Source organism: Protopterus annectens, chromosome 6.part0 (assembly GCF_019279795.1).
Source record: "Protopterus annectens isolate FY-2018-M chromosome 6.part0, PAN1.0, whole genome shotgun sequence".
In the NCBI taxonomy this organism is placed as follows: Eukaryota; Metazoa; Chordata; order Ceratodontiformes; family Protopteridae; genus Protopterus; species Protopterus annectens.
In genome coordinates this window covers 1,145,108,472-1,145,133,222 of record NC_056737.1, presented here as the reverse complement: position 1 = coordinate 1,145,133,222, position 24,751 = coordinate 1,145,108,472, and the positions used below count along the sequence as shown (strand labels likewise).

At 45.7% G+C, this 24,751-nt stretch overlaps 1 protein-coding gene across 1 annotated transcript in view; it reads left to right on the top strand.

The window, feature by feature from the left end:
* The window catches only part of CCHR6.PART0H7orf57 (chromosome chr6.part0 C7orf57 homolog), a 1,417,733-nt gene that overhangs the window by 1,383,940 nt on the left and 9,042 nt on the right, over positions 1-24,751 (top strand). The gene's annotated exons all lie outside the window — the stretch shown is intronic.

Genomic DNA, 24,751 nt, shown 5'->3' with positions numbered 1-24,751 from the left:
AGAAGTATAACATTGCAGTAAGAAATAATGTGACTTGCATCTGAACTTGAGCCCTTGATGCTGTGGCCAAAAAAGCAATCTGAAGACAAGTGACTTACGTCAGCACTAGGAAGTTGCTCTTGTTACATCCAGTAGCCAAAGAACTGTTTGAGTAACTGTTTCAAAGTGTTGCCTTTATTCTGCCTTTCCTCTGTATTCTGATAGTGCAGCATGTTTAAGCACCATTGCATGAGGATAACCAGAGAATTGTGGGTGATGGCAACAACTAACCAGTCTTTGCCATAGGACATGAACAGCCATTTACTGTCACTCAGCAATGGTGTGCAATGCCAAATTCAGCAAAGGCTGAGGACAGAAAGTGAAGGCTTTCTTATTTGCCATTTCTGGCTGTTTGTGCTGTGTGTTTGATTCTGTTTTTTGACCATATTAAGCATGTGAAAAAGGGGTTGATAGGAAAGTGGTGAAATATGGGGAGGGGCAAGAAGAGGGGAGGGCACAAGGGAAAGAAAGAGGAATTTGCAGGAAAGTAGTGGGAGTGAACCATAGATCTGAAGTAGGATATTCATTTGTCTGCAACCTGTGGGTTATGGATCCGATATCGGATCCGAACCGGCATGGTTTTCCAGCTATGGATCCAAGCTCTCAGCTCCTCCCCTCACCCATAATGCCCTGCTCTACCCTCATGACCTCAGATCTTGTTTGCCGCGCTGGTAACTGGATGTGGGTACATAGCTCTCAGCTAAGTGAACTCTTTTCTTGTTTAAAAACAGAAAATTTTTTGATTCTTTAACTAAATTTGTGTGAAAGTAGTAGGTTTCCCTTTAATATAGACTGTTTTGAGTTTATTTTAAGTTAAAGTAATAATTTTTATTCCCTCCCCTCGCTGTGCGTAGAGTGTGTGTGTAGGCCTGTGTGTTTTTTTTTTTTTTGTTGTTTAAGTTACTTTCTGTAACTTTAGGTTTTATAGATTATGGCTGAACAGCCTAAATCTATATTTTCGAAATGCTCCGAGTGTGGCCATAAGCTCTCACCGGCTGATGGCCACACTCGGTGTGTTAAGTGTCTTGGGGTTGAACACCTCACATCTGGTTGTTCCATTTGTGCAGGGTTCAACCCCAGGCACTGAGGGAGCGGAGGTCCAAGCTGGTCTTGGCGGGTCTTTTACCGCCGGACTCGGCTCCGGCCTCCGCTCCTTCGGGGACTACTGTTTCTGCAGTTGTTCCCCCTGTGGCACCCCCTCCTGCTCCTGGGACTCAAACTCCCGCTTCTGGAGAGGAGAGGGATGCAGCTAAGGACGGAGGGAGAAGCACCACAAGCGGCGGGCCGAGACCTCTGTTTCGGCCCGCCAAGCGGCTTCTCCCGGCTCCGTCGGTTCGGTCTCCTCCTTCGGCTCCGGTCCCCTGTGTGCTGCTCACGGGGTGCGGAGGAGGAGGAGACCCGATCTCCGTCGAGGCTATCGAGGAGGCACTCCAGGCCTACCTCGGTAGCCTCTTCGAGATCTACCCATAGCCTTTCTGATGCTGATCTGGACCGGATGATGAGAAGGTTCATCCAGGCCCAGATGCAGATGGGAGTGCTCTTGCCTCCCCCTCGGGGAGCTCAACACCCTTTTAAGCCTATTGCTCCTTCTCCGACCCGCTATCCGGGTTCGGAGCAACTGGAGCCGAGCAGCTTCGAGCGGGGAAGGTCGGAGCCGATAGTACTTGGTACCGGATCCGACCCTGCCCTCAGTGCGTCGGACCCGATCTCGGAGCCTGGATCCGAGCCTCGGATCCGGGGATCAGTGCTCGCCGCGCCGTCTGTGTCGGAGCGCACTGTCCCTTCGGATCCGAGTGCGGCGCCGGCTCCGATCCACTCTTCGGATCCGAGGGAGCCGATTGTCTGATCCTTTGGTCGAGGTCGGCTCCCTTCGCTTTTGATGTAGTGGAGAGGGCTCTGTTGAGGTCTCCGGACCCCGGCACTTGCTTCGCTCCGTCCCGCTCCCTCTGCACTGGGCCAGGCTTCCACCATCCGGCCCCTGGGACAGCCCGTTTCTGTGCCCCAAGTTGCTCCCATGGAGCAAATTGCTGCTTGCGAGGACTCCTCTGGCAGCCCCAGAGGAGGCCCTCGCATAGCATGCAAAAGGAGGCACATTGACTCACCCGAGTCTCTCACTGAAGACACGGACTTGGAGGAAGGGGAAGGCTCCCCACGGTCACCCCCCGAGGATGTCTCCTTCGGAGACATCATGGAAATGCTCCGTATTAGGGGGTGGTCTGCCCCAAGTCTTCCTCGGACGAGTCCGTGTTCTTGGAGGCATTGAAGCGGGCCCGTCTACCTCTTGGGTGTCCCCCTGCCGACCCCTGGTGGACCTTATTACCACCAGGGCGTGGAAGGAACCGGACACCGTGGAGCCAATTCCCAAAAGACCGGATAGGATCCTTAGTCCGCCTCCGACAGGACCCATTGGAGTAAGGGGCCTCCTGTAGATGCCATGTTGATGGCGGCCACAAAGAGGGAACTGGCTCAGGAGAGTCCCTCAGTCCACCCACCGAGCAAGGAGTCTCGGATGATGGACCGCTTGGGGAAGCGGATGTTCAGTTCGGCGACCTTCTCGGTAAGGGCGCTGAACTATTTGGCACATGTTATTCGGATGCAGCGAGATCTTATTAAGGAATACGCTGCATCCCCCCCTGAGTCCATTTCGGAGGAGGACAGAGTTCTGCACTCCACCAAAATGGCCACTCTTAGGTCAGTCACAAATACTTCTATGCGGCTACTCTCCCATGCAACGGAGGGCACCGCTAGAGCTGCGGGGACAGGACTGGTCACTAGACGTCAGGCCTGGCTCCGTCACTGCGATTTTTCTGAGCCCTTCAAGGCGCGTTAACGCCCTTTGATGGTTCTGCTCTGTTTGGCAAGACCGTTCTGAGGCGTTGACCCAGAGCGGGAAGGACGGGAAGACGCTGTCTGCCGTCGGAATCCGCTTCTCTGCACCCCAGAGGCCCTATTCTAGGAACCAAAAGGGTCAGAAGAAGATGTGGTTCCGGAAGTCGCAGCAGTCCCAGCCTGCTCCGGACAACCAGTCCTTCCGTGGCAGAGGAGGACAGGGAGGACGCCGCCCTAGAGGCAGAGGGGCTCCCAGAAACTTCGGGTCCAGGGAACCTTTCTCTGAACGGCCCGCAGCAACCCTGAGGGTTGCCCGACTGCTCTACTCTGGAGGCAGTCGGGGACGTTCCGGGGCACCTAGCGGCATGGGAGTCCATAACCCGGACCGCTGGGTTCTCCAAATCATATCCAGGGGATATCGCATTCCTTTCCTTCACCTTCCAAAGTTGAAGTCCCTCCCAGACGTTCCACCCGGTCAACGGGAGGCCGCTTTGGCAGAAATTGGCCATCTGCTAAAGAAAAGAGCCATCCAGCCCGTTCCCCCAGACCAGATCGGATCAGGGTTCTACTCCAGATTCTTTTAGTGCCAAAAAAGACGGGGGAACTAAGACCAATCCTAGACCTCTCTCTCTTGAATCTGGCAGTCCCCAAAGAAAAATTCCGAATGGTCACTCTGCAATCTATTCTCCCCCTTCTGGGAGAAAATCACTGGATGTGCTCGATAGATCTCAAGGATGCGTACTACCACATCCTGATGGACAGGCGCTCCAGGAGGTTTCTCCGCTTCCGGCTGGGAGCCAGTCACTACCAGTTCCGGGTCCTTCCCTTTGGTCTCACCACAGCCGCCAGGGTGTTTACGAAAGTACTAGCAGCGGTAGCGGCCCACCTGAGGCTTCAGGGGTGCAGGTCTTTCCCTACCTGGACGACTGGCTCCTTACGCCCCAACAAGACATCTACTTCTCTTGGCGAGACTCCTTTCTCCATCTTGCTCCATTTCTGGGCATCACAATAAATACAAAAGTCCAACCTGGCCCACACAGCTCTTAGATTTCATAGGGGCCAGACTAGACACAAGGAGTTTACGAGCCTTCCTCACTGCGGACAGAGTTCTAAATCTGCAGCTCCAGGTGCGGGCCATTCTCCATTCAAGTTCTGTTCCAGCGGAGTTGGTCCTGAGGGCTCTAGGGTCCATGGCTTCGGCTATAGCACTTCTTCCTCTTGCCAGGCTCAATATCGCATTCTACAGTGGACGCTCTTAGTACAGTGGTCATACCTTGCTCTCCCCATGCATCATCCCATAGCGATCAGCAAGGCTTGCAAGCGGTCCCTCTTGTGGTGGCTCCACTCCCGGATCTCCACAGGGTCGCCCATTTGTGCTTCTCCCCTCGCCACGGTGACCACGGACGCCTCCCGCCTCGGGTGGGGGCACTTTATGGGCGGACAGTCCAAGGCACGTGGAACGTTTCAGAGACCTTACTGCATATCAATGTTCTAGAGATGAGAGCAGTGCTCTTAGCGTTGCTAGCACTTCAGGACTTTCTTCCCTTGGGAACAATTGCGATTCAATCGGACAATATGTCTGTTGTCTGGTACATCAACAAGCAAGGGGAACAAGGTCTTACCCTCTTTGTCGAGAGGCCATGAGAGTTTGGGAATGGGCAATCTCCACCAATCTCTTTCTCATAGCAACGCATTCCGGGTCGGTCCAACATCCTAGCGGACAAGCTCAGTCGCACCATTCTGACCCCTTACGAGTGGTCTCTCAATTGTCAAGTAGCGGAACGCATATTCGCACGGTGGGGAACCCCTTCATGCGATCTTTTTGCTTCTCCCTCAAACACCAAGTGCGACAGTTTTTTCGCTCTAATACCTCCTCCCGGAGGTACCCCAAGAGACGCTCTGGTGCATGCTTGGCCGCCCGGTCTTCTGTATGCCTATCCACCCTTGCCTCTGATGCTACAAGTTCTTCAGAAAGCCTCTCGGGTGGGTTGCAGAATGATTCTCATTGCTCCATTCTGGCCTCGACAGATCTGGTTCCCCTTCCTAAGGTCTCACTCGGTGAATCCTCCTTGGATTCTAGATCCCATTCCGGATCTGATATCCCATCCATCCTGCATTCCTCCTCCGAACCTGGACAACCTGAAGCTGACCGCTTGGCTGCTCCAGTTCCACTCTTGATAAGGACTGCCGGTATTTCTTCACCGGTAAAGGCTATTTTGGTGGCGGCTCATAAACCATCCACTAGAAAGGTTTACGGAAGCAAATGGAAACGTTTCTCTGTGTGGGCGGCAAGGCCTAAATCCCTTCACGGTTCCTCTCCCTGTAGTGCTTGATTTTCTAACCTCTCTTTAATGATGGTGCCAGCAGTTCCACAGTCAAAGTTCAACTGGCGGCAATTTCTCACTATCACATTGGTCAAGAGTCTAATCCTCTTATGTCAGCCAAATTGTGCAAAACATTTCTTAAAGGTACTTTCCTTCTCAGGCCCCTATAAAACAAGCAGTTCCTCCTTGGGACCTTTCTTTGGTCCTACAGGCCTTGACCGCTCCCCTTCGAGCCAGCTGCCACGTGGATCTCAAATTCTTGTCCTACAAGACAGCCTTTTGGTAGCCATTACATCAGCCAAGAGAGTTTCTGAACTTCAAGCTTTATCAGCTAAACCTCCTTACTTGGTATTTCATCCGGACCGTGTCTCCCTCAGGACCAACCCGTCCTTCCTTCCTAAAATCGCTTCTGAAGCAAACATCAATCAATCCATTAACCTCCCTGTTTTCTTCCCTAAGTATGAAAACAAAGGTGAATATAAGCTACACTCCTAGATGTTCACAGGCAACTTAGATTTTATCTCAACAGGACAGCTGGTCATAGGCAATCCGACCAGCTGTTTATTTCCTTTGCAAAATTCAATTTGGGCAAGCCAATTTCTAAAGTTTCTCTGTCCCGCTGGATTTCACAGTGCATTTTATTGGCTTATCAAGCGTCCAGGAAGGCCCGCGGGGTGTTCATGCCCATTCAACCCGGTCAGTATCTACCTCGGCAGCCTTCAAGGCTAGGATTCCTCTAGATGATATTTGTGCAGCAGCCACGTGGGCTTCATCTCATACATTTATTTCTCACTATAAGTTGGATCTTGCATCTAGGGTAGAGCATCCTTTGGCTCGCGGTGCTCGGAATATCCTTCCATGATGGCCCAAGATTCAGGTAGCTGGGGACTCTGTCCACAGGTTGCAGACAAATGAATATCCTACTTCAGATTTAGAAGTTATGTACTCACCATAACGCTCCATCTGAGTAGGTGTATTCATTTGTCTGCAACCATCCCGCCCTCCTATCCCCCTGGCCTTTCAGTTTCCTGCATATTCCTTGTTACCCTTTTTAGGGTATTGTTGCTTTGGCAAACTCGATCTGAGGTCATGAGGGTAGAGCAGGGCATTATGGGTGAGGGGAGGAGCTGAGAGCTTGGATCCATAGCTGGAAAACCATGCCGGTTCGGATCCGATATCGGATCCATAACCCACAGGTTGCAGACAAATGAATACACCTACTCAGATGGAACGTTATGGTGAGTACATAACTTCTAATTATCCACTTCTTCAGAACATAATGTCGAAGTTTAGCCAGCATTTGCTAATTTTGGACTGTTACCACACCAAGGGTAGGTGACGACAGAACATTGTTGTTCAGTCAGTTGTACCAAATCAAGTGTGTCAACAAGACATGTAGGTGAAGTAGAGAGCTACATGTGGGTCATCATTTTTTGTGGGACAGGTGCCCATTCTTTACTTTTTTTTTCTTTTAAAGAGAGGAAAGTTGGGGAAGGTGTTTAGGAATGTGAGGGTTGGGTAGGAAGGTTAATTGAGGAAACAGGTACAGACATACAGGACAAACAAGACAGACAAGGATGGTGATGGACACACAAGGTTGGTGGGTACCATGATTGGGGACAGATAAGGACATTGGAGGCACACCCATATCAAGCCTGAGAACAGTGAGAATTTATTTAGTCCTCACCCTTAGAACTGTCATAACTGTTTTCTGTCTGTTTCTTGTGCCAGTGCTCGATGTGCCATCATCTTGGCAATGTGATGAAGTACCTTTTGACATGGCCAATGTGGGCAGCAAGGGCCCTTTCCATAATACCCTTCGCCAGCCCCGTCAGCTCTTGGTGGGTGCCAAAATCACCATCTTCAGTAAAACTACTCCTGGAGAGTACCAGTGCACCAGTTGCCAAGGCAGAGCTACCTAATGTGGATGGGCCAGGTTGGGCAGGGGTTGTGAAGGCAGCACTTACAGCTTGGGACCCTGAAGTCTTGGGTGTCAGTGCTGCAACCCATGGAGGGATGGTGGGCCAAACCACAGTGATCGGTCTACCTCTTTGTGCTGGCTGTCAGGTTTTATAAGCAGAAATGTATGGCAACAGAACATTTTGAAGCTATATAAAATGTTTGCCTTCACCAAAAAAAAAAGTAAATAATTGAGAGAGAAGAGGTAGGGTGACACAAAAAAGAGAGAGAAAATTAAATCAATTGTATATCACATGACTAAATAATTTTAGAAAATAAACCGTGATTAATACAGTCTGTACCATTGCCATATTCAGGTATGCTGGGAAGGTCTTACTGTGTTGTACCATTAATCAGCTGCACTTCTGTGATATCATAAATCCAACTATTTTTCACAGTATTGCCATATGTATTTATTTATTTATTATTTATTTATTTTGCATTTACTAACCGGGATAGTCCGTCTGGGTGTGAGCCCATTTTCAGTGGAGGCCCGGGATTAAAAGCTCCAATAAAACAAGAACAACACTGACAGGTACAGTGTTAGTTTTACATAGAATTTAACAGAAATACCTAGAGACAATAAAGAAAGTACAATATACAGTAGGCACATTAGTGAAAAGGAGAATGTTGTTACAAAATAGTAAAGTCATATATATCTAACTATATATATATATATATATATATATATATATATATATATATTATTTTTTTTTTTTTTGAGGGCAGGGGTCCATCTTAAGTTGATCATTTGAGTATACTTTAATATGTGTACATATGTATACCTTTACAAAAGAAAAGAAATTATCAAATTATACTCTTATTGTAGGTAGCTGATAGGTGGTGTTAACAAGTGGGAGTTGGGTATACATGGAGGCTATTAAATTTAAGGGATAAAATCTGATGTGGGCTTATGTGGTATTAGCCTGGCTTGGTGTAGGAGCAGAGCCAGTTGTTAGTGAGGTGGTCTTTGAGCAGAGTTTTGAATTGGTGTAGGTTGGTAGCATTTAGGATGTGTTGAGGGATTGAGTTCCAAAGTTTAGAAATGTAGTGGGAGTAGGGGACGTCACCAGCTTTGTTGTTGCTTTTGGATACTTGGAGTGTTTTGTGTGGGGATCGGAGTTGCCAAGTGTTGGCATATGGTTGGAGTAATTGTTGTAGGGCTGGGGTTCTGTTTGGCTGGTATATTGTATAGCATTAGAATAGTTATTAGGCTTAAATCAAGACCTGATGCATACGTACCCTGTGCCTCTCTAAGTCAAGTTAACTTCTCTTGGTGTACGTCATGGTTTGCTTCCATGTCTTCAGCAACTGTAGAAAACAGAAGATGACAAAAAGAGACATGAAAGCGTATTGAAGAACAGTCTTGGCCGGGTACTGTATTATGTAATATAGGTAGGTCAGTATGCTCACACAACTGTGGAGTGTCAGCAGTCCTAAACTCATCTTCCCATCTGCTAAGGAGGTCCTTCTTGCCCCCTTTCAGGTCACGGTTTCATGCCTCAGTCATATTTTCTTGTGTAGGCAGAATACATGCCTTATTCACAGTGCTACTGCCCTATCATTCTTGTTGTTTCTGTTAGACAGTGAACATGGAATATCCAGAAATATGAACACGTGTAAGGAGGTGGAAGGAACTACCTGATGTTATGAATGTCACAATAATTGTGATCATGTGCAGTTTGTTACTTTTTCAACTCCAGGTACTGAATGTGCTGAACACCCCCTCCCAACAAAGAAGCACAATGACAGACGACCACAAGTCTTTAGCTGAGAGTGGATTTTGTAGTGTCTGTAGAAGTAAGCCATATAATATCATTAATGCAATTAGCCTAGTGCTAACCTAGGAACCTATATATAAATATAGATCTTGGAAAAGGTTAGGTGACTCTAAACTCCAATGTGTGAGGTAAATTTTAAGCATCAAATTGGATAATTGGGTAGACTTGAAATGCCCCCCCCCCCCCGAACAGTTAGTCTAGGAACCTATAATCATATGTGCAGTGACTTGTCCAGTTATTTATTTTTGTAGCCATACTCAAAGTTGACCCCATCCAGGTATATTCCCACTGCATTTCACGTAGCCGTTCTCCTGTATTTGTTCTCTGCAGCATCGGTACTGCTAAGTAGACAAAGATAAAATAGTTTTGCAACCACTGTTTGGTGAACACTGAGCTGATTTTATGTGGTAATTTTTTAGAATAAAATCAGTTAATAACTTAGAAAACAGACCTGGTCACTTTCTAAATATTGACCAGGGACTAAGATGTCTTGGCCATAATAACCTACTGCAGAAAGCTGTCATCTGAAATAAAAAACAAAGTATATTCAGCAATGTAATGTTCAACTCTGGGACCATCAAAAGTATGTTGTACTTTTAATGGTAAAAGAAAAAAACAGTGACAGTATGTGGGTAGTTTGGTGTGTATATGCATTTGTGTGCGTGGTTGTGTGTCTGTAAATGTGCATATTAACATTTCTGAGTGATAGTGGAAATTCTGCCAGGTTTGTACATTTATTTGTATCTGTGAGTCCACCAGTGTCAATGCTGTGCATGGGTCATCAGTCAAATGCTAGTCTGTAGCAGCTATGTGGGTTTTGATTTGAATGTGGAGATTAAAGATGGATGTACTCTTGTAAGTTATTATGACCAGGGTTCTTGGGTTACAAGAAGAAAGATGTTTAGAATTGCTGTGTTTGGAGCCAAGAACTGTTGCCTAGGAATCCTGCTGGTCATTTGCAGTCATGTTGTGGTGCAGTAGTCCATAGTTTTTATTGTTTAAGGTAGGTGGAATTGGTCTGGATCAGTATTCCAGAGAACATTTGATGGCCTTTGTAGGTATTTGCTGTACTTACATGCAGAACACGTACTAATGCAGTGGTTGACTATGGGCAGCTCTCATTTATGTACAGGTGATGGAGCAGTGGCTGTAAGCAGTTCACAGAGAGGATAAAACTGTTCATGTGGCTGTAACAGGCAATCAGTCCAGTACACTAAGGGGAGGCTAGGCAATGCAATCCCATTGTCTACAAGGGCCTGGGAAGACTGCCTGTGGGTGAGTTTAAGAATCCCTAATTTAAAGATCCCCATCCACTAATCAAAGTCTGCTTCAAAAAGAGTTAGGAAGCCACTTTTTTGGAGTGGACTAAGAACTTATTTTGTAGGAATAAGAGTGGTGTTCGTGACTAAGTTGAAGATGACAGTTTTTTTTTTTTTTGCGAGAGAAAAGTGTAAGTTGAGGACTCTGGTATGCATGAGAGAAAAAGAAGCAACAGACTGACGGTGCTTTTCTGCAAGTGGAAGGGCAAGCAGGTTAAGAAACGTCAATTACTAAGCAAAGATACTTAGTGAGTAATTTGCCTCCATTTTCATGAAGATATGATGGGGTGGTGCCATGTTGAGAGGATGAGGTGAGTATGGAGGTTGATGGAGTGTTCTTGAAGGACAGAGAAGATGCATAAGAGCCAGCAAGTTTGCCCTAGTAGTATAAATACCACCTTGGTTTTCCACTGAAAAGAGGATATAAGCCTGCTGATACTAACCCACTCAGCAAAGGATAAATAAGTAAATATTGCTGTCCCCAGTCAAAGTACCCAGCAGTGGGTAATAAGGCTACTGGTGCAGCTGTTCACTTTTTCTCTCTGGAATAAAGAGGTGAGCCTAGGAAATGTAGAAGAGCTACAATAGGTCTCCTGCAAGGACTGGTTAAGGAACATACAGAAGTAGCCAATTATGCATAGGCCTGGAGTGTGGTATCCATTTATGGGAAACAATGAAGAAGATAAAGATATTAGATACTGTCAACCATGATAAGATACGATAATGCAGTCACTGGCACCCATTCGATGTGAGGTAGTGCCAGCTATGCCAGGGAGAGCAGAGCAGTTCATGTGTAACATATGCCAGCATAGCTAGCTGATGTTTTGTAAATAATTTTCTGTCATTCATATATCAAACTCATGTGTACAGATGCTTGTGTTTGTATTTGTAAAACTGCTTGTGTTAAAAATGTATCAGCAGTGGGTCCTGCTGGACAGAAAAGAAATATGCATGTATGTTGTACTTTATTGTGGTAACTGCTGAAATGTGTATATGTTAATAGAGGATGCTGGAATGGAAGGGGGTTAAGCTCAGCTTACCTTAAGAACAATGGCCAGAAATTAAATGACTTGGTTTAGGCCATAAAGATCTTATCCTGCAGGCCTGAATGCAGACAGAGATGCAATGTCTGGGAAAGGCCTGGCCTCTTGTCCTTAGTGGTGAACTAATTGCTACCTTGGGGTGCCAGAGAATGGCTGGTTAGTTTCTACAGGAAGGATGAAAGGGTTGGAATTGTTTGTTTCTCCAGATGCTGGAAGAAGCAACACTGTGACACACCTGTGTTGGATCCTGGTTCAGCTTCTAGTCAGGGGGGTAGTGTGCAAACCACAGTCAGGTGACCAGATGTGATGTCATTCTATAGCCAGCAATGAAATTGTATTTAGATATCAGAGATGTGATAGTGGCACTCAGCATTCTGTCTTGGACCTGACGACAAAGACACACATTCACTTCATATTGCCTAGATTTTGTAAGTAACTTAAATAGGGAACAGTACTTATTCAGTTAGTTAGAAAATATAGTGATATTAGTTAAATACTGTTTTTCTGTAACTGTATGAGTCTTTCCATCTGTGTTATTTATATTTCCTGTGAATTGAAGCTTTGGTGTTTATTGTAAATAGATATTTTGGTACCCTGGTAAGAACCTTAAATTAGCTGGCCTGGTGGCAGTGAATCTACCTTATAGTCTGGGTGAAGGTGGTATAGTGGGTAGATCTGTGCCAACCTTTCCTAGGTATTTGTGTGTCTGAAATCAAATCTTAAAGAGCATGTGTCAGCCTCTTGGAACAAGGACACAGAGCACTGATTTCTGCAGAGGGAAAGGTGAAGTCATGTTTGGGACCTGGAGAGGAAAAATCATCACCAGATCTGGAGTGTGTGCTACCTGTGTGCTGTTAATGGAAATTGTGCTTGGTGCAGAGAGCTGCATCTGAAAATACCTTGTGTATCTATCTTTTTTCAAGTGAACGTTCCCCACCAGTGTCAGTGTTGAGAATTGAGACTTCTTGATTACTGGCCCAGAGGAGGGATGTCACACTTGCCATCATTGTTGAGTGTAAAAATGTAAATCTTTGCCCCATGAATAAGCAACACAAGCCAAAAACAAGCCCATTTTAAATCATGGAATTGATTTCATCAGTTTTCCTAATTCCCATAACAAACCATTTAAATATGAAGAATCTCCATCATGTGAATAGAATACCCATGTTCCACTGGTAGTCAGCTGAGCATGTGATGAACACAAGTAAGTTTTTCTTCTGTAAAGCTGTTAAGATGCAAACAATCATACTTCAGTAGAAGTAAATCATCTGGATATAGTTGATTAAGGCATGTGTACAGGTTTTTTTCCAAGAGCCCAATTTAATCTAGAGAAAAAGGCCAATAGTAACGTCTGGTGGGCAAAGAAAAAATATCACCTACTGATAAAATAATGAATCAAAAAATTTCTCATAGTAGAAAACAGTCACTCACACAAACTATAGAGACTTAAAAATTGCAACCTAACCAAGGCTAATAAAATAGCTATTACTAGACGTCCCATATCATACCTCTCAACTCCAGATTCCAAAAATCTAGACAGTAGATATTGAGAAGTAGATGCATCTGGCCAAAATAATCAGGACATGTAATTAGCATTACATTTGCATATATAATAGCATAGCCCCTCCCACCTCCAATAGATTTGTGGGATATCACAACTAAGAAACCCAAGTTTGAAATGTTTAAATAACAGAATTCAAAAAAATGGCATGAAATATAACCAGAATGATTGTTATTCAGATAAAGCTTTGACTATGACTGACTAGTAAAAAAATAAACAGTATTTATTTATTTAACACTTGATATGAGTGTGTTCAGTCTCGCCGTTTGTTCTTACACATGGGTGTCGGAGCCGATCCTTGGCTCCGAGTCGGCCGCTTAGCAAAGCTTTGCATCCAGAAGAAGCTCAAGACCAACCTACCTCCCATAATTCCCTCTGCCTTTACCTCAGATCTAGTTTGCCGCTGCAACCGATCGCATTGTTTCTGAACAGCTCTGACCAACTGGGAAGATAAGATAACTTTTTTCTTAGAAAATTTTCTTGAAAATTTGTAGGATTCTTGACTCTTATATTTAGTGTGTGTGGTCTGGTCATCCTTTTTCTATTATATATATATATATATATATATATATATATATATATATATATATATATATATATATATATCTATATATAGTTTAGGTTTACCTTGGGGCCTACCCCACTACTACTAAACTTGGATTTTGATACTTGCAATTTTATTGCTAGTGACTTACTAACCTGATTTGACAGTGTTTTGTGATAGCTTTCTTACAGAATGTCTGAGAAAGTACACTAAGTCAGGATTTAAGAGGTGTCAGTGTGGGCAGAAGATGTCTGTCACCGACAACCATAGCTCCTGTGTCTACTGTCTTGGCCATCTCCATCTACAGGAAGACTGTTCTATTTGTCATTCCTTTAGTGGAAGGGTCATGACAGATAGGTGCAGGAAGCTTATGGACAGAGGTCTTTTGAAGCCTGCCTTCCAGGAGGATCTTGACAAGTCAGACCAGGCTTCTAGATCCTCGAAGGAGTCGAAGACAGCGGAGCCCATGTCATCGGCTCCGAGTTCTTCGTTTAAGGTTTGTTCACCGGTTCCACAGACTTCGGGGCCGAGTGTCAAACTTCTGTCTGTCACCGAGCCTCGAGTCTTGAACCGGTGACTGAGCTTCCACCTCCTGCTCTATTAAGGTCGGCACCGTCCTCGATTCCTTCGACTCGGTCTTCCAGGCCCCTCTCCGACACCGACGTAGATCGTGTGGTGCAGAAGTTAATGGAGAACACGGCCCTGTCCAAACTCATTGCAGTCTCCTCTCAATTGGTGTCGAGACTCGAAGGCCTTCCTTTATCTCCATCTGATCCTCCTCCGAGGCCTACTCAGCCTTCGGAGCCGGGAGACGTTGATCTGATGATAGTGGAGCCCTTGGTGCCGTAACTGTCCCTTTCCTGGTCGGCACCGTTGACCTCGACTCCGTCGGAACCATTACTGGACTCACGGAGCCGACGATCTATCCTTGGTTCCGGGACCGAGAGTCGAACCGATGTTTCAGTGCCGACTCTCCCCCTCGGCGCCTTGGCATGGATCACTTCGGCTCCGTCCTCGGGGTCAATGCCCTTGGCTTCCGCATCAGAGATACCTCCACGTTCTTCGGAACCGGGGGATTCCTCGGCTCGGGGTCCAGGGGCCTTCGACCTTATGAGGAAGGTATTGTCTTCTCAGACAACCACTTCAGCAGAAGCAACTTCTCCCTCCCATAAAGGTCCGTTGTCTTCTTCTGCACCCACGACTACACAAAAGCGTCGAGCACCAGTGCCTCAGCCACTCCCAGAGGGAGCCCCTTCTTCCTCGGAGGCTTCATCGGATGCCCCCCCCCGATGACGTTCCGAGGAAAAGATTGTATAAGAGGAGGCACTTAGATTCTCCACAAGAATCCTTAACATCGGATACCGACTTGGATGAGTCAGAGGGGTCCCCAAAATCACCTACGGAGGATGTCTCCTTTTCTGACATCCTGGAGATCCTGAAACAGAGGTGATTGGCAGGCCCTACCCCCTTCTGAGGATGAGTCGGTTCTGCTGAAGGCATTTGGTGCTCGCCCTTCTTCCTCCTGGGTCACTCCACCCTTCGACGAGTTGATGGAATTAATTGCTCAAGGCGTGGAGACACCTGACACAGTGGAGCCAGTTCCCAGGAAGCCTAACAAATATATAACTGCCCCTCAGGATAAGTCATACCTCACTAAGGGAGTTCCAGTGGATGCTATGGTGGTGGCAGCTGCCACGAAAAAGGAGATGTCCGAATCTTCCTCGTCTGTTCATCCTCCTAACAGAGACTCTAGGACCATGGACAGATATGGGAAGCAGATTTTCAGCTCAGCGACTTTTTCCATGCGATCGCTGAACTACTTGACACACTTCACAAGATTACAGAGGGATCTAGTCAAAGAGTTGGGAGATACCCTCCAGGGTAGTACAGATGCTGCTGTCTCGGATAAGGTTACAGCACAGCTCAATACCCTTACATCGATTGTGAACTCGTCCATGAGGCTCATCTCGTATGCGGCCGAAGGGTCGAGTAGGGCTGCAGCTTCAGCGATTGCTCTTCGTAGACAATCCTGGATGCGCCTGTGCTCCTTTGCGGAAGCCTTCAAGTCTTCCTTTACTAACGCCCCCTTTGATGGCGCCACTCTTTTTGTCCCCAAAGTAAAGGAGACCCTGACCCGGTGTGAGCAGGAGGGAAAGACTCTGTCTGCTGTCTGAGTCCGTTTTTCCACCCCATCCAGACCGTACCCCAAAGGGCAACTAGGTGGAAAGATGTCGTTTCGTAAACCCCAGGGTTCTTTCCCTGGCACACAGGGTGATGCCCCCTCCAGAGGCAGGGGGAGGGCAGAGGTGGAAGACGCCGCCCTGGCGGCAGAGGGGGTCCGCAGAACCAAGGCGACAGGGATACCATCCCTGGGAAGCCTTTCCAGCACTCCTGAGAGGAGGCCCGACTGTCCTGCTCTGGTGGCAGTCTGGGGACGCTTAGCTTTATACCCTCAGGCCTGGCAAAACCTTACTTCAGACAAATGGGTAAAAAGCATTATTACCAGAGGTTACAAAATTCCTTTTGTATTCACCCCGTTACCACAAAAAAGATTCCCAGATGTACCACCCCATCTGCGAGAACCTGCAGCTATAGAAATCTCAAAGCTGCTAGAAAAAAGTCATCCAACCAGTCCCGGCGGACCAAAGAGGATCCGGAACTTACTCAAGGTTCTTTTTAGTTCCAAAAAAGACGGGACTGGAGGCCACTTCTGGACCTAAGCAATCTCAATACATATGTCAAGAAAGAAAAGTTCCAGATGGTCACGCTTCAATCGATCCTTCCGTTCTTACAGAAGGACGACTGGATGTGCTGAATAGATCTCAGGGACGCCTACTACCAAATCAAAATGGCCAGAGCGTCCAGAGATCACCTGTGCTTCTGGCTGGGAGCCAGCCACTTTCAGTTTCGGACCCTGCCTTTTGGTCTAACCTCAGCCCCCAGGGTTTTCACCAAATGCATGGCAGTGGTAGCGTCTCACTTGAGACGCCTAGGATTCTGGGTGTTTCCATATCTGGATGACTGGCTCCTTTCTGCCACCACCGAGCGTCAATTGATACAGGCCAGGGACTACACACTCAGCCTTTGTGTTCAGCTAAGGATTTCGTTAAATTTCGAAAAATCTGCGTTACAGCCCTCGCAGCATATTTCATTTATAGGGGCAGATCTAGATACCCGTTCCTTGCTACTAAAACTCCCCTCCGCAAGAATAACTTCCCTACAAGAACACGCATCTCTCCTACTATTGTCCCAAATGTCCCCAGCCAAACTAGTCCTGAAAGTCTTGGGACTCATGTCAGCTTCCCTCATTGCAGTTCCCATGGGGAGGCTACACATGAGAGTTCTCCAATGGCTGCTGTTCGCACAGTGGTCGTTCCAACAGTTACCACTGACACACGAGATTCACATTACGAACACCTGCAAAGCACACCTGTCTTGGTGGTTACAGAATCACAATTTCATCAGCGGCCGACCGTTTGTGTTACCCACACCAACAGCCACAGTGACCACGGACGCTTCCCTGATAGGGTGGGGGGGCATTTTTCAGAGACAGACAGTCCAAGGCGAATGGACCAGTTTAGAGCACAACCTGCACATCAATGTTCTAGAGATGAGGGCAGTGTTTCTAAAGTTGCTACACTTCTCCCCCCTTCTACCTCTAGGGACCATTGCAGTTCAGACGGACAACATGTCCGTAGTCTGGTACATAAACAAGGAGGAACCAAATCTTACCAGTTGTGCAGAGAGGCCATGAGAATTTGGCAATGGGCAGAATCCACGGGTCGCTTTCTGATAGCAACGCACATCCCGTGGTTATCCAACGTCATAGCGGACAGGTTGAGCAGAGCCATCCTGTTACCTCACGAGTGGTCCCTCAACCAGATAGTGGCGGAAAGGATCTTCCGCAAGTGGGGCCAGCCTTGCTGCGATCTGTTTGCGTCTCCAATGAACACCAAATGCAGAAGCTACTTTGCCCTTCTACCCCCTCTGGGGGATGTCCCCAGGGACGCTCTGATTCACGATTGGTCCCCGGGTCTCTTGTACGCTTTCCTCCCTATACCTCTGATACCAAGATTTCTTCAGAAAGCCAAGGACCAGGAAAGGACTATAGTTCTCATTGCCCCATTCTGGCCTCGACAGATTTGGTTCCCCTTTCTTCAAGCTCACCAAATGCCGGAGCCCTGGATTTTGGACCCGGTGCCAGATCTACTGACTCATTCGTCAGGAGCTCCCCACCCGTCACTCCTGTCCCTCAAGTTAGCAGCTTGGCTTCTCCGCTTCCCTACTTAGCCAGGTCTGATCTTCTCTCTCCGGTGGTTCAGGACATTCTGGTAGCCTCTCATAAGGCTTCCACTACTAAAATTTACACCGGTAAGTGGAAACGTTTCGTCTACTGGGCGACTACACAGCATTTAGATCCCTTAGTAGCCCCTCTAAACAAGATTTTGGAGTTCCTGTCCATACTGTTTCATCAAGGGGCCTCTACTGCTACTTTAAAAGTTCAATTGGCTGCGATTTCGAACTTCCATGTAGGAGAGAACGGAGCGCCCATTATGGCTCATAGGCTTTGTAAAGCCTTCTTAAAAGGGTCCTTCCATCTTAGACCAGCAGTTAGGTTTCCTACAGCTCCTTGGAATCTAAATCTACTCTTATCCCAACTAATGTTACCACCTTTTGAACCAGCTTCTTCCTGTTCCTTAAAGTTCTTGTCCTGGAAAACTCTTTTCCTAGTAGCTATCACTTCAGCCAGACTAGTATCAGAACTTCAGGCTCTTTCCGTTAAGCAGCCATATTTAATTTTTCACCCGGACAGGGTATCATTACGCACCAACCCTTCGTTCCTCCCTAAGGTTTGTTCAGTTAACAACATTAATCAGTCCATTGAGCTTCCCACATTTTTCAAAAATCACTCCAATAAGCTGGAATATATGTTGCACAAGTTGGATGTTCATAGACAACTCAGATTCTACCTAGATAGAGCTAAAGATCATAGAAAAGCAGACCCAACTCTTTATAGCCTTTGCGGACAACAAAAAGGGCATGGCAGTGACGAAGCGTACTCTTTCCAAATGGCTAACTGATTGTATTACCTTCGTTTATTCTGCTTCTAATCAGAGTTTGCCCACCAAACCAAAGGGACATTCTACTAGATCAGTTTCTACATCTTTGGCTCATGCGGCTCATCTGCCTTTGGACACTATTTGTGCAGCCGCCACTTGGTCTAAACCACATACGTTCATCACTCATTATAAAGTGGACAGGACTTCCAGGGACAGAGCATCTTTTGGTTCCACTGTGCTCAGGAACGTTCTTCCATGAGTCACTGAGGGTAATGGAGCTAGGGACGCTACCCATGTGTAAGAACAAACGGCGAGATTGAATACTCTCACATAAAGAAGTTATGTCCTTACCATAACGTTCCATGTGGAGTGTTCATCTCGCCTTTGTTCTTACATTCCCACCCTCCCACCCTCAGGTCTGGAAGAACGTTCGGTTTAGAAGTCTGGCCTGTTTGTCTCCCACTAGTGGTCTCTCTGTTGTTCTACTGGCTTGAGCTAGTTACGTTCCTTGTGTATACGTATGTATTCTTTATAGGGGATTACCTTGTTATTGCTGGATCTGGTGTTTTTTCTTGCAAACTAGATCTGAGGTAAAGGCAGAGGGAATTGTGGGAGGTAGGTTGGTCTCGAGCTTCTTCTGGATGCAAAGCTTTGCTAAGCGGCCGACTCGGAGCCGAGGATCGGCTCCGACACCCATGTGTAAGAACAAAGGCGAGATGAACACTCCACATGGAACGTTATGGTAAGGACATAACTTCTTTTTAACCGGGAAAGTCCAACTTGGAACAAAGCCAGTTTTCAGTGGAGGCCCGGGGAGAAACACTCCAGACACATGTCTTTGTAACGTGGGAGGAAACCGGACCCCCCAGACCAAAACCACACAAACGCGGGGAGGACATGCAGACTCAGCACAGAAGGCACCCCAGCCAAGAATCGAACTGGAGAACCTTTTGCTGTGAGGCGGCAATGCTACTGCTGCACCACTGCGCCATCTGTATAAAATCCTCCTCGGCACCAAAGGAGATAGATCACCTTCATCATGTGTGCTAGCCATAACACTAACCGTTCCTCTGCCCCAAAGCCCAACTCTCCTCATTACGAAACTAAAAACCCATTCTCTAATAGTATCACTGCACAAGACAAAAGGACGTAAAACACTCAAAAATCATGCACAACACAAACTCTATCCCATTACCCAACCATTTCTCTAACCCTAACCAGTTAATATTCACAGATGCACACTATTACAGTGCAGTCTTGCATACCTTCACAACTACCTTTTCAGTCAAACATTGATTTTCCTGCAAAATCTTACTTACCTACATTATATAAAACTTTACTTTAGCCATATGTGAGTCACACAAATCAGCATTTAATCATTTGTGTATTCTTTATTTTTTGCAGCCAAAGAAAATCTTTTCTACCAAATAAGTAACCTACCTTTTGAGTTAAAACCATTACATCAATATCTATATGAGGAGGGTCTCAGGACAGAGTTCTGTGGGATAATGTTAATTACCGTTTTGTGTATTGCATATACTCCTAACCAATTACCTGTCCAGTTAACTATGCATATGCTAATGTTGAGTTGGGAAAGCTTGTCAGTCAGTGTTGAAGACCTTGCCAAGGTCCAGATAGTGTGGACTGTATGCCCATTATCCATGGCCTCCTTAACCCTTGAGAAGAGCTCGGATTGAGCAGGCACAACCTGCCATTTACAAAGCTGAGCCAGTATATGTCTAGGGATAAAAGTCCTCTATATCAGTGTTTATTAGTTCAACTAAATAAGTTTTGTAACTTTGCAAATCACACTGGTAAGACTAATAGGCATTGAATTCCCAGATTTGGTAGAGGTATTACCTTTAGGTTTTAGTAGGAGGAACTTAACGTATCTTACCAGACACCCTGAGGCATTGTCAGGATCCGTGGGAATTGTCATTTTTAGTTTTGGAAAGTGCTGAAACTGCTTGATCCTAAGAGATTCCAAGGTAGGAGGTGTGGGGAGAAATTAGAGACATTAGGGAGGGTGGGGGATGAGAAATTGGAAGAGAATTTGTCTGCAAGAATGTTAGCAATGTCAGAGAAGAAGGTATAAGTTCAGCATAAAATTGCTGGTTTCTTCTAAGCTTCCTAATATAGCTAAATAAGGCCTTAAGGTCATTTTACATTAGTTGCAATTCGAAGTTCATAATCACCCTTATATTTCCTAATCATAATTCTGAAAGGACTTACAGGTTTTAAATCCATTTTATAATGATGAAGTGAATATCTTTTAGAGATGTTCAGGAGCATTTTTAGTGATGTGAGATTGGTATAGATGCCTCAGTGCACCTACCCAAGTGGGAGTAGAACTCAAAACAGTAGATAGCAACCTGAGTTGTAGAGTTTGCTGAAGAGCTATATCATTTGTGATTGTCAGTAAGATCAGTAAATAGTAATTAGTGTTAGAGAAATCCCTGAATGTAGAGAGGTTTTAGGGACTGAAAAGCAAATTCTCATGGAGAAAGCCACTAGAGAGATGAAAACAAGTGGGGTGGTGTATTTGTGGGAACATTGATGGGCAGGAGGATAATTTTGCCAAGTGTGTTGGCATTTGTTGTTGGTAGTATATGTTTCTAGTTTATGGGTGGATAAATGACATCACCTGTAAGAGAGGCAATTGCTTTGATGGTTAACCTTTTTACTGGCTAAGGTGCTCTGTATGATTTCAATAAGTCATATAGTAGTTAATAGGCAGTAATATGATTATTAACTTTTTGAGTGTAACTAGGACTTCAGCCGTTTCCAAATTTCTATAATATAAAATTTGGCAAGAGACAATGTGGTTACAAATAAAAACAGATACTCCCCACAGTTGCTGGAGGATCTTTATGCATAGTAGGTACTATACCCTGGAACAGGTATTGAAGGAGGCACGAAAACCTGTAACTAGAAAATGTCATGCTTACATATGGAAAGGTTTTCTGTGTGGTGCTTAACCAGTAACTGTGGGGCCTGATATGGTGTGTACCTCTCTGGTTGTGAAATATTTGTGTGAGCTGCTTAAAGATGGCTAATCTTATGCATATATCAAGATGCATATTGCAGCCGTCTGAGCTTGTCTGTTCATGGCTCCCCCTCTATCATCTCTTTTTTGAGGTCAAGCAGTTTACGAAACAAGTGTTGCACTTGAGACCGCCTTGAAAGCAAATTCCTCCTCCTTAGGATCTCAACTCTGTGCTTGAAAAACTGACCTTATCCCCCATTTGAAACTGCTTTTCAGGGTGATTTAAAGTCTGTTACTTGGAAGACTGTTTTGTTTATTGCTCTGACATGTGCAAGGCAAGTCTCTGAGCTGCATGCTTTTATGGTGGGCCAACATTATCTGATTTTCCACAAGGACAGGATTGATTAACACACGAATCTGTCTTTCCTAACAAAAGTTATTTCTGAATTTACCCTGAGTGAAGCCATCATTCTCCCAGTTTTATTTGAGGGAGAGATCATTCTGCATACATTGGATGTGCATAGGCAGCTCAGGTACTACTGTGACAGAACTAAGCCATTCAGGAAAGCTGAACAGCTGTTTATTTTTTTTTATTCTAAGGCTAAGAAGAGTTAACCTGGCATAAGCAAATAATTCCTTGTTGGTTGTTCTCTGCTATTTGCATTTTGTTACTCCCACCATGGTAAATGTATTCCAGACAAGGTAAGGCACATTTCCCCAGAGCCTTATCCTCCTCAGTGGCATATTGAAAAGGAGTGGACTCTAGAAGCATTCTAGAGGCAGCAGTCTGGTACTCGGTTCATACCTTTACAAAGCGCTACAAACTGGATTGTTAAGTTCCAGAGCAGGCTTTGTGAGAATTATTCTTCTCCAGGGGCTCCTGGATACTTGTCATTCCCCTTTCCCGGTAAAGTAAGCTTTGAGAATCTACCCGTATGCCACGGAGGCAGTATGAATACTGAACATAGCACCGTTGCATAAGTCTAGTTACCTGTAACAGTAGATGTTTGAAATTCACAATGCCTCAGTGGCAGAACCCACCCACCATCCCCCTTATTGTATATATAGTTCAATTGTATCCAACATTGCTGTGTTCTTGGTTGGCTTTGTGTTGGTGCTTTTTTGGCTACAAATAGCTGGTTTCAGCAAATTCTTGCTTCTGATCCTTCTTGGCTTTTCCTACTTAGCACTAAAAGCCTGACTTCCTGTAACAGGGGTTAGGCCTTCCCTGATGGGAGAGGCGTAGCTGACTCCCTATCCCACGGAGTCAGAGGAGGGAATTCTGAGCTCTGAAAAGCTCCTGGCATTAGTTTGTGCAGCCACAGAACCCATATACCATAGAGGCAGTGTGAAATTCAAACATCTACTGTTACAGATAAGTAGGACTTGTGCAACTGTACTCTCAAGGTCTGTGGAACATAGTGAAAGGGGACATTAATTTAACTAGTTTAATGAGTGCCTTACTAGGCTAATGGCCCTGGGACCTTTACAAACCTAGCCATAGGATGACCCTGGCATCATGCCACCCAACCTTAGTTCCTAGTACCTCTGTCGAGTAGAGCCACTGGAGTTATCCCAGGGTGAATTTTCTATTTCCCATCCACTCATCAAGATTTCTCTTGAAGAGGGTCAGCGAGGTGCTCTGCTTGACATGTATGGGAAGTCTATTCCATAGCATGGGCAGTCTGGGTTATGAACCTGTCCCTACAATACGTTCTGTTGATTGTGGGTAATGAGCTTGAGGTGGTGCAGAGGGATTGGGATTTCTTTAGATGTAGCATTTCTAACAGAGCTGGGTCAGACATGGCTTTGTAAGTTGAGAAGAGATCGCCTCTAAGTAGGCGATATGAGATGGAGAATAGTTGGCATTTTTTGAGTCTGTCCATATAGGACAAGTGTTTCAGGCCTAGGATCCTCTTTGTGAGGTACTTTTGCAGCCTCTCCTGTTGTTGCAGGTGTCTAGTGAGGTACATGCCAAATGGGGCATTTTACTCAATGACTGACCTAATGAGGGAAGAGTAAAGGGAGACAATGACCTCTTTCTTTCTGGATGCAAAACCCTTAGTAATGAGATGTGCCACACAGAAGGACTTACTGACCACAGTGGCAATGTGGTGATCAAGAGAGGTTGCTGTCAACCTGTGTTCCCAGATCTGTTATAACGCCTTCTGGTGTTCAGTGGACTACCATCAATTTGGTAATTCATGGTAACCGGGTTTTTCCCAAAGGGGATAATGACACATTTTTTTGGCATTGAGCTTAAGGCCATGGTTCTGACACCAGTCGTTGGTCTCAGTGATGCCATTCTGTAGGATGTCAATGTCACTTGGGGAGTTAACAATAGCTCCCAACTTGCAATCGTCTGTGAACTTTGTCAGCCAGAGTCCCTTCCTGTTGGCCTGGACTTCAGAGAAGTAGATACCAAACAGGAGAGGACCCAGGACCGAACCCTGTGGGACTCAACTCATGACTAGTCGGCAGTCTGACTTGGAGTCAGCTACTTTCACACTGTCTGAGCCGGTTTGCAACCCACCTAGTGATATATAGGGGTTGATGTGTAGCTTAGTGAGTTTTTCTATGATTCCTGAGTGGTGAATGGTATCAAAGGCCTTGGCCAGATGAAGGTAGGCTGTATGAACCACCTTGCCTTCATCCACAGCTCTGGTGACTGACTCAAAGAAGTCGACCAAGTTGAGTAGGCATGATCCTACCCTTCACAAAACCAAATTGTGTGGGATCCAGAGTTTGGAGATTCCCTATATCCTTATTTATTAGGTCCATATAGCTTTCATACAACAGCCAACAAAAGAGCTATGGAAGTGAATTTTGTGGTTGTATTAATGTAAGGGCCAGGCTGCTAGAGAACCACAATGTCAAACAGGAACAGGGTGAAAAAAGTTTTACAACACAGCAGTTTGTTCTGTGACGGAGGCTATATGAGTGAACATTCCCATGGTCTGTCCCCCTTGAGTTTATAGGGGATTGGGCAAGCACCATGCAAACAGTGCATATCACAAAAGTTAAAATTACTGAAAAGTCACAGGTGTTTGGCATCCCTGTTTATTCCACATCTGCTAACAAGGACTTGTATATTAACTGCAGTAGGTATTACAATTAAATTATTTTCATTATTTGCAGGCCCTTGAGAATCAACCATACAGAGTATTATATTCATAAAGCAGCAGAAAGCATTTTAAGAACTAAGCCAACTCTTACATTATTTTTGTTCTTTATTTTAAAGAAGCTGTTGGTCTGATGAAGAGTAGGTTTTATAATGTGTATAAATGGGCCTTTGTCCTGTGTATC